General features: G+C 40.2%; 1 long non-coding RNA gene across 1 annotated transcript in view; it reads left to right on the plus strand.

The window, feature by feature from the left end:
- Positions 1-6,807, plus strand: part of LOC117801077 — a 35,836-nt gene extending 29,029 nt beyond the window's left edge. Inside the window, exon 3 of the long non-coding RNA XR_004623469.1 lies at positions 6,585-6,807. This is a non-coding gene — a long non-coding RNA (uncharacterized LOC117801077). The remainder of the gene's footprint in view (positions 1-6,584) is intronic.
- Positions 6,808-8,659: the final 1,852 nt, after the last annotated feature.

Consider the following 8,659-nt stretch of genomic DNA (forward strand, 5'->3'; position numbering starts at 1 on the left):
CCCTGTGGGTGGTTAGTTAATATTTGAAGTCCCCTAATTGGGCATGCATACTTTGAAAGTGGTTAGTTAACATCTGAATGATTGAAGAATCAGAAACCCACCCTCTTAAGGCACCCTGGCTTCAGTTATCTTTGTTAATTAGCAAATGAATATTAGAAATTTTTCATTAGTGAAATTAGTGGTGCTCAAGGTATGTGAAGAGACTGGCAATAATGTACAGCCATTTTCCCCCTTGTGTGAACAAAACATAAGTGCTCAGGAAATTCAGGAGCCTACACTATTTGGAACAACCCCCCAGGTGTAGGATTCCCAGGAAACTGGGAGAGTGTGTTCAGTTTCCTAAGGGAAGGTTTTGTTACCTGACTTTGATCAGAAGGCTAACTGAACATAATTGTATCTGCTTTGAGAGAATCTTTCATGCATGGTTGGACAGAAATCTAGGATTTTATTAAGCCTACAGTACAGATGGTAAGACTGTTTTCTTGCCTTCCACATACTTGCCAGTATGGGTAGCAAATTTATCATAGCATAGCACAGCACGTGGCAGCAAGGTTGAGGGGAAGGACCTACACAGTCCTTACCTATCTCAAACTGCAAGAACTAGGGATATTTTCCAACAAGATCCAAATTGGCTAGACCAATGTGCACCACTTGTCATTTTTAGCATCTCCCTTAACATTAGTCCTCAGAGGTTTGAGATATGAAGCTAGAGACTAGTGCCCGCTAGGTCCTGGAGATGTCTAACATAGGGAGGCCAAGGGAGTAATGTATCCTTCCTGAAATAACTGGAAAACATACTATAGTGTGTCTAAGAAGTAAAGGAGAGGCAGTAGCCCAGACATCCAGTTTCCCAAGGTCCTTGGAGGGTGTGGAAGAGGACTTCAATGAAGGAACTCAGAGATTACAGGAGGAACAGGAGCTCTAGGCTGTGGGCTCAAGAAGGGATTTACCCATTATGGGTAAATGGGGCCAGAGTGAAATTTTACACTATTCCAAGAAAAAACACACAGAGTCTTTATGCAGCAAGCACCACATTGGCTAGGGCCTACAGCACTACCCAGCAGAACAAAAGCAAGGTGGGGAAACCCATCCTGACTGACAGGTAGTCTTCCATGACCTCTGGCTCCTCAACCCTTCTCCCTGTCCCCATAGGTTATGAGACCTGGAAGAGGGAGGGGAAATGTATGTTCAGAGCCTATTTCCTCCTCCCCACTCCAAGCTCTCAGAAACAGAGAAATGGGTTTTGTAGGCCAACCAGTGGTTTCATGCTGTATCAAGAGAAGGAAGTTGATCAAATTCCAATTATTCATCTATGTTCTTTCCTCAAATTTGTTCTAGAAAAAGTCTCCCCTCATTCTCCCTTTATGTACGGTTTTAATTAGTAGCTTCAAAGAAACTGCTACCATCCATTAAGGGAAATCTGTGGGAGTGTCTTTTCATTGTTACTATAAAGAGAGGACACTGCTGGCTTCGATGAGCTGGAGCCAGAGAAGCTAAATCTCCTACAATGTGTGGCAAAGTCCAACATAACAAAGAATTGTGCCATGTCTTCCATGACTCTTGAATGTCCCGCCAGATACTCATGTAAGTGAGAAACCGTGTTTGTCATTATCTGAACCTAGAACTTACCTAGACTGTGTGTGTGCATGTATGTTTGACATGGTTGTAATATATACCAGATTTTTCAGCAGTGCAACTACTGTGCAAATCAAAAGAAGTTGGTGGCTTGTTTGTCTTAAAATTTCTAAGAGGGTGTTTGTCACTTCAGAAAATCACATCGTTAGTGGCTGCACCACTTACAGTATTTGAACAGCCAATGACCTACCAATATCAGTCTGCATTTATTGCAGTCACTCCTGGTGATTCCATCATGGGTGTAGGCCTCTGACTACTGATTTTGTGTCCTTGTGTAGTCAAGGCTGAGCAGTTGTACATTCAAATAGCTATTATATTATTGTTCCTTTTATAATTATGGTTGTCAGGTTTAGCAAATACAATTATGGGCAGACCAGTTAAATTTAAATTTCAGATAAACAATGAATTATTTTTTAGTATAAGTGTCCTAAATGTTACCCCTCTTCTTATCTGACAACCCTATTTTTAGTACTTTTAGGGAATGTTATCAAATTGCTTAAAATGTGTATAGATAGGAAATACCCATAATATAATTTCTGGAGATATCATCCAATATTTATCATAAGAAGGGGTCAGTGGAGCTTGATAAAATTTAAAACCACTGGTTTTGTGCAAAACAGATGTAGCAGAGGAGGAACTACCCATTGTCTACAAGCATACTCCTTGGGCAGAGGGTCTCACACTTACCACCCCCATTCCTACCTATTCAAATAGTTAAATAAATATTATCTCAATTAAAAAAATCTTCCTTGGGAATAATTGTGCTGCTAAGAGACAGGTTTTCTTTATTTTCTCTTTATTTTTTTTTAAAGATTTTATTTATTCATTCGACAGAGATAGAGACAGCCAGCGAGAGAGGGAACACAAGCAGGGGGAGTGGGAGAGGAAGAAGCAGGCTCACAGCAGAGGAGCCTGACATGGGGCTCGATCCCAGAATGCTGGGATCACGCCCTGAGCCGAAGGCAGACGCTTAACCGCTGTGCCACCCAGGTGCCCCGACAGGTTTTCTTTATTTGTTACATCTAAATCCAGATTAAATCAAAGTGCATGTTCTGTATATGGAGAGGAGGGTATACACAGCATTGATCACCTAAAACACCTCAAATGTTATAAAATTTTTACTGTTGTTATTAATAAGCAAATTTTCTCTCCTCAAACGTAATAGTCATTTGTATTGCTTCCCAGACACTAAGATATCTTTTCTGTATCTTTTAAAATAGAAGTATAATTGTGTAATTTTAATTCTACAACTTTAATATTTGATTAAAATGTTGCTACCAAAATGGATAAAATAATATTTTAAGGTAGTACGCCCTACTGAGAGCAATCAAAGATTGAATTATGGCTTTTTGATTAGGTTCTGGGAAAATATGAAGACTATAAGCATCAGAATGCCTCCAGATAAGCTTTATAAGGCTCAGGATGAATCACCAAGTAATTTACAAAAGACAGATATTTTATGGTTCAGAAAACTGCAGAAGAATAAATAAACAAGAATGAAATAATAATCATTAGGAGAAGGAAAGGTTTATCTGGTGTGTTCTGATGTATTTGGAGTTGCTGGAGCCAGGAACATCTTCCAGTGCTGCTATCAGAACGCATTAATTCCTACTGTATGGTGATTAACATAATAAAAAAAAAAAGAACACATTATTTCCCTGCTTAAAACTCCTCAGGGACTTAGCATTGAACTCGGGATAAAGTTCAAAATTTTCTACAAGTTCCTGCATGACCTGTTCCTGCTGCTTTCTCCAGCCTCATCTCACACATCTGCTCTAGCTCCACTGGACTCTCTTCACTCAGGTCTTTTTCCTTAGTATTCTGCCATAAGGTCTTTGAACGCTGTGTTCCTTCTCTTGGAAATCTCCATACCTCTCACCCTTCACCAGGCTGAACTATTGTTTAGGCCTCAATCTAAACGCATTTCCCCAGGGAAGCTTCCCACTTTCCCTAGACTAACTTTAATATCCTCATTATATGCTTCAAAACACCTCATTCAATCCTTTTGAAATTATTTCGTTTAATGAATGTAATTATTTTTATGAATTGGCTTAGATCAGTGTGCAGCACCTGTCATTTTAGTCTTACCCCACTGTGGGGAAGANTTCAAAATTTTCTACAAGTTCCTGCATGACCTGTTCCTGCTGCTTTCTCCAGCCTCATCTCACACATCTGCTCTAGCTCCACTGGACTCTCTTCACTCAGGTCTTTTTCCTTAGTATTCTGCCATAAGGTATTTGAACGCTGTGTTCCTTCTCTTGGAAATCTCCATACCTCTCACCCTTCACCAGGCTGAACTATTGTTTAGGCCTCAATCTAAACGCATTTCCCCAGGGAAGCTTCCCACTTTCCCTAGACTAACTTTAATATCCTCATTATATGCTTCAAAACACCTCATTCAATCCTTTTGAAATTATTTCGTTTAATGAATGTAATTATTTTTATGAATTGGCTTAGATCAGTGTGCAGCACCTGTCATTTTAGTCTTACCCCACTGTGGGGAAGAGCGAGATGCTTGATGTTAGTCTCTTGAGATTTGTTGGAATCCCAAACCCTTAAATATATCTGTCTACCCTATTAGACTATGAGCTTTGTTAGGTCAGGGGTTTTATCTGTCTTCTTTACCATTATCTTTTTTTTCCCCCTAAAAATTTTATTTTTAAGTAATTTCTGCACCCAAGGCAGAGCTTGAATTTACAACCCTGGGGTCAAGAATTACATGCTCTACCAACTAAGCCAGCCAGGTGCCCCCAATCATCTATTGACTGACAAGATAGGTGCTTAATATTTGAGTTCTGACTAACATAGTAGTATTGTTGATAGTGTCATCTTTACTACTTAATAATAAGAATATATATTTTTATATAGTTTAGAAATGTAGGGTTCATATTTCTTTAGTTTGCTTGGCATTACACTAAGATATGTATTTTAAAAGATTGATTCATTTACTTAATAAATATTAATTCAGTTCTTATCATGTGTAGGGCACAGTGCCAGGGGCTGGGGATATAAAAAACAAAGCAGGCAAGCATGATCCCTGCTGTAAAGGAATTGACAGAAAGCAAACAGAGATGTATGCATTTCATTATTTAATTGTAATGCTGATGAGCATTGAGGTAAAGATTAAGGTGGTAAAAGAGACTGTGACTGGGGGCTGCTATAGACCAAATGTGTCCCCCCAGATTTATAGAATGAATCTTTAAGAATGCCCAATGTGATGCTATTTGGAGGTGGGGCCTTTGGACTTGACCCTCATGAATGGTATTAGTGCCCCTATGAACGAGATCCCAGAGAGCTCCCTTGCCCCTTCCACCATGTGAAGTTATAGTGAAATGGGCTCTCACTAGATACCAGATCTGCTGGCACGTCAATCTTAGACTTCCCAGCGTTCAGAATGATGAGAAATAAATTTCTGCTGTTTATTTTACTTTACTTATCTTTTTCTAAGATTTTATTTATTTATTTGAGAGAGACGGAGAGTGCACGAGCAGTAGAAGGGCAGAGGGAGAGGGAGAAGCAGGCTCCCCATGTGGAGCCCCATGTGAAGCTCAATCCCAGGACTCTGGGATCATGACCTGAGCCAAAGGCAGATGCTTCACTGACTGAGCCACCCAGGCGCCCCAATGCTGTTTATAAACCATCCAGTGTACTCACCGGTATTTTTGTTATAGCAGACCAAACAGCCTAAGATGGTGGTCTTACCCAAGCTGAGAGCTCAGGAAAGGCTACTGTGAGTTAGTGACATTTCAACTGTGATTTGAAGCAGTGGGGTGGGAGTTTTGTTGGGTGAAGTACCTTAATGAGGAAGGAAGGGTATATGAGGAAGTTTTCAGAGGAGAAATAGGATGGCCTTGCTGGAGGTGGACCCAGGTGTCAGCTGGTTTATAAGCTCCCCAGATGATTCTGATGTGGACCCAGGGAATGGAGCCTTTCTACTCAAAATGTGGTCCTTGTCCTGTGGCATCAGCACCACCAGGAAGGAACTTGTTGGCCCTTCCCTCAGACTCAATCAGAACCTGCAAAACTGAAATTCCCCAGTGATTCATATGTATATTACAGTTTGACAACCCCTGGCTAGAGGAACTAAAAGAAAAATGCGCTGAAGACAGTGCACAGAGAATAAGGGGAAGAATGACTGGATGAGGCTGGTATAGTGAGTGGAGCTCAGATGATGTAGGGCTAAGAACAGTATCTCCAAAGAGGACTGATGCTCCTCACTGAGTGTGAACAGGCAGCTCACTGGAGTCCAGAAACAAAATAGTGTCTTTCCTTTCCTTCTTCCTCCCTTCCTCCCTCCCTCCTTCCCTCNTGCTCCTCACTGAGTGTGAACAGGCAGCTCACTGGAGTCCAGAAACAAAATAGTGTCTTTCCTTTCCTTCTTTCTTCCTCNCTTCCTTCCTTCTTTTCCTTCCTTCCTTCCTTCCTTCCTTCCTTCCTTCCTTCCTTCCTTCCTTCCTTCCTTCCTTCCTTCTTTTTCTTCCTTCCTTCCTTCCTTCCTTTTCTTCCTTCCTTCTTTCCTTCCTTCCTTCCCTCTTTCCTTCCTTCCTTCTTTTTCTTCCTTCCTTCCTTCCTTCCTTTTCTTCCTTCCTTCTTTCCTTCCTTCCTTCCCTCTTTCCTTCCTTCCTTCCTTCTTTTTCTTCCTTCCTTCCTTCTTTTTCTCCCTTCCTTCCTTCCTTCTTTTCCTTCCTTCCTTCCTTCCTTCCTTCCTTCCTTCCTTCCTTCTTTCCTTCCTTCCTTCCTTCTTTTTCTTCCTTCCTTCCTTCTTTTTCTCCCTTCCTTCCTTCCTTCTTTTCCTTCCTTCCTTCCTTCCTTCCTTCCTCCTATCATCTATTTTTTAAAATCTAAAATCATAAGAAAATAATAAGCACCATATTTTTTATTGTTCCNTATTTTTTAAAATCTAAAATCATAAGAAAATAATAAGCACCATATTTTTGATTGTTCCACAGAGGGAGAACGCTGCTGGTTTTGGTGAGCTGGAGCCAAGGAAGCTTAATGTCCTACAATGTGTGTCATCAAAAACCTCACACAACAAAGAATCGTACATGTTCTCCATGGCCCTTATTTTTTATTATAATGGTGGATACATGTTGTTATCCATTTGTCCAAACTCATAGCACGTACAACACCAAGAGTGAACTGTAATGTAAACTATGAACTTTGGGTGATTTTGNATGTAAACTATGAACTTTGGGAGATTTTGATGTGTCAGTGTAGCTTGAGCAGTTATAACAAATGTACCACTGTGGTGGGGGGTGTTGATAATGAAGGAGGTTACACATGAATGGGGGCAGAGAGTACATGGGAAATATTTATACCTTCCTCTCAGTTTTTCTGTGAACCTAAAATTGCTCTAAAAAGTCTATTAAAAAATAAGAAGATACAGTTTTTAATATGATAGCAGTCCTTCCTCGGTCCTGTCCATGCTTCAAATGTTCCCATGTCCTGTATAAGTACATGAGATATTTGGACGTAAGTATCCCCAAGACAGAGACAACAGAAGCACCCTTACATATTTGCTGGCTTTTAGAAAAATGCAGTTTGATAGGGGCTGTGTGCTCAGTGAAGTGAATTTAAAAGTTATATTCTTGGTTTTTACTTAACTAACCACCACAAAATTGGATATCCACAATAGTGTGAATACAGGGTTAGCAAACCCTTTCTCCTGAATAAGAACTTGCCCTTTTGTTAGCTTTCCAGCACTTCCCTTCGAGTTTTGATAAAGGTAGTATGTCAAGTAGGTTGCTAGGCAACATTGCTTATTGCCAAAAATGACTGAGTGAAAGGCTGCAACTGGACTGGGGGAACTATATGTTCCTAATGGAGNATATTTGGACGTAAGTATCCCCAAGACAGAGACAACAGAAGCACCCTTACATATTTGCTGGCTTTTAGAAAAATGCAGTTTGATAGGGGCTGTGTGCTCAGTGAAGTGAATTTAAAAGTTATATTCTTGGTTTTTACTTAACTAACCACCACAAAATTGGATATCCACAATAGTGTGAATACAGGGTTAGCAAACCCTTTCTCCTGAATAAGAACTTGCCCTTTTGTTAGCTTTCCAGGACTTCCCTTCGAGTTTTGATAAAGGTAGTATGTCAAGTAGGTTGCTAGGTAACATTGCTTATTGCCAAAAATGACTGAGTGAAAGGCTGCAACTGGACTGGGGGAACTATATGCTCCTAATGGATACGTCATAGCTTTTGGCTAAGTGGTGATCTTGGAGCTGAGTGTGTCCCCATGGGAACCTGCGATCCGTGGCTACAGAGTTGCTACAAGAGACATTGACTATCAGGACAGATTCTGAAACAAGATAATGTGGAGGAGCTCATAATCTTGAATCTGAGTGTCACATAGAGAGGTCAGAGTCCACGCTTTGGACTGCAGCAAGAGCTGCTCAAGGACTCTGACAGAAGAATGCTTAGTTCTGTTCTCTGGCAAGCTGTGGTTCCTAACCTACATCCTTCTGAGTGAATCTGAAGCCAAGTGTGACCTGTGATAGTCCAGGAATATGAATATTTAGTAGCCTAAGAAGACCCCCTGCAAAGCATTACAATGGCCTCAAAAGATTCCTGCAAAAAACCTTGCTGATTAGAAGTAATGCTGATAATACGAACACAGGCAGACAAGAAGAAAATGTCAGTCCCAATACTTCTTTGGCTCCTCATCCAAGCTCTTCATCAGCCACATTGCAAAGTAAAACACTGGCAGTCTAATCAGCAAGCAGTCAGTGAAAAAGATTGGAATTATCAAGACTGTTTGAAATATGAATTTATATCTACTATCACTAATGATGTATGTTTTCAGAGACATGGTTATATATTGAGTTGCATTTTGCTTTGAGCTATTCTGAGAGGTAAATAGTGTATATTATGCCATGAAATTAGAGCTAGTGGCATGATGAAGCCTTCACGGTCAGCAAATACTTAATAACTAAGCTTCTGGAATCTTATTAAAAATAATTTTTAACGAATGGCAAAAGACCTTTGATCGCCATTAATAAATAAAATGTAATAAATTTTTT

This window comes from Ailuropoda melanoleuca, chromosome 2 (assembly GCF_002007445.2).
Source record: "Ailuropoda melanoleuca isolate Jingjing chromosome 2, ASM200744v2, whole genome shotgun sequence".
Taxonomy (NCBI): domain Eukaryota; kingdom Metazoa; phylum Chordata; class Mammalia; order Carnivora; family Ursidae; genus Ailuropoda; species Ailuropoda melanoleuca.